Source organism: Brassica oleracea, chromosome C7 (genome assembly GCF_000695525.1).
Source record: "Brassica oleracea var. oleracea cultivar TO1000 chromosome C7, BOL, whole genome shotgun sequence".
Taxonomy (NCBI): domain Eukaryota; kingdom Viridiplantae; phylum Streptophyta; class Magnoliopsida; order Brassicales; family Brassicaceae; genus Brassica; species Brassica oleracea.
Window position 1 is genome coordinate 33,437,880 of NC_027754.1, and position 1,893 is coordinate 33,439,772.

Below are 1,893 nucleotides of genomic sequence, written 5' to 3' on the forward strand. Positions count from 1 at the left end.
CTAAAAGCCTAGTGAAATTACATCTCAGCCCCTTGTGACCAAACAAAAAAACAGAAGCCATTTTTATGAATATAGCCCTAGTAAATCGTCTGAGTCGTCTGAGATGTTGGAAGTCGTCTGGACGACTGAAGTGTAAGTCGTCTGGTACCGGTTTATTTTAAAAATAATTTATAAATCTTGTAAAAAAATATTTTGATGCGTGAAAAATAAAAATCAAGTAATTATAAACAGTTTTAAGTGATATAAATTAAGATATGATAAAATTGATTTGTTTTGAAGATAGATGAGTGGAAGTAGTGAATCATGAAATACTTTGGTTTAGGAGTTTGGCAAACATATGTTGTAGTATTGTATGTATTGTTAGGGTTAGATTTTGGAAAACTAAAATGTTTTTTTCAAAAATTAGTTTTCACCTATATGTGTTTATTTATGTGTATAGTAAACACTTTTCAAGTTTGATTTGATTTTATGAAGTCTTTAATTAGATAATTAAGTTTAGGGGTTATGTTTAGGGTGTGGACGACTTATATTTCAGTCGTCTGTTGAATAATTTACTCGGACGACTTACATTTCAGTCGTCTGGTGAAGAAATTAAAACAGATGACTTACATGTAAGTCGTCCAAATATTCCCGCCTAAAATTTTTTAAAAAAATTATTTTCCCGCTTAAATAATTTAAACCAGACGGCTTACTTGTAAGTCGTCTGGAAAGTCTTCTATTTTAGTTTCCCGCTAAAAATATTTAATTTCCCACTAAAAATATTAAACTCTTCTGGATGACTTACATGTAAGTCGTCTGTTTTAATTTCTTCACCAGACGACTGAAATGTAAGTCGTCTGAGTAAATTATTCAACAGACGACTGAAATATAAGTTGTCCACACCCTAAACATAACCCCTAAACTTAATTATCTAATTAAAGACTTCATAAAATCAAATCAAACTTGAAAAGTGTTTACTATACACATAAATAAACACATATAGGTGAAAACTAATTTTTGAAAAAAACATTTTAGTTTTCCAAAATCTAACCCTAACAATACATACAATACTACAACATATGTTTGCCAAACTCCTAAACCAAAGTATTTCATGATTCACTACTTCCACTCATCTATCTTCAAAACAAATCAATTTTATCATATCTTAATTTATATCACTTAAAACTGTTTATAATTACTTGATTTTTATTTTTCACGCATCAAAATATTTTTTTACAAGATTTATAAATTATTTTTAAAATAAACCGGTACCAGACGACTTACACTTCAGTCGTCCAGACGACTTCCAACATCCGCTGTCAGGGTCTAGTTTATAGATTACAATATTTACAGAATACAAAGGTTACAAAGGTTAATCTATCAATTCATGTTCATGAATACATATTTATCAGGTCGAGGTTCATCATCTCATGCATCATAAAATACATATGGTAGTATTGGGGGTTCTGCACACACAATATATGCTTCTTAAAAAAAAAAAATTATATATATATATATATATATATATATATGCTTCTTAATCGTTTTATTCTGCTATATTACGATTTAATTTTCAATAGATTGCACTAATTAGCTAAATCTCGCTCAGTAATTGTAACATCTCCAATATATTACTCTATTTTTTTACAACAAAATTATGTAATTCCAAAATAGAGTTAAGTTTTATTCTAATATATTACTTCATTTTTTACTCCAAAAATAAATATTCCCAAATAATTCCTTTTTTATTTAGTTAATAATAACTTCAACATATAAAAAATTAAAAACTAACCCAACTATTTTATGTTTACAAAACTTCCATAAAAATATATTTTATTTAAATTAAACATCTATTATTAAAAAATACAATAAATCATAAAAATATATAAGATACCATCTTTTTGTTTTAGTAAT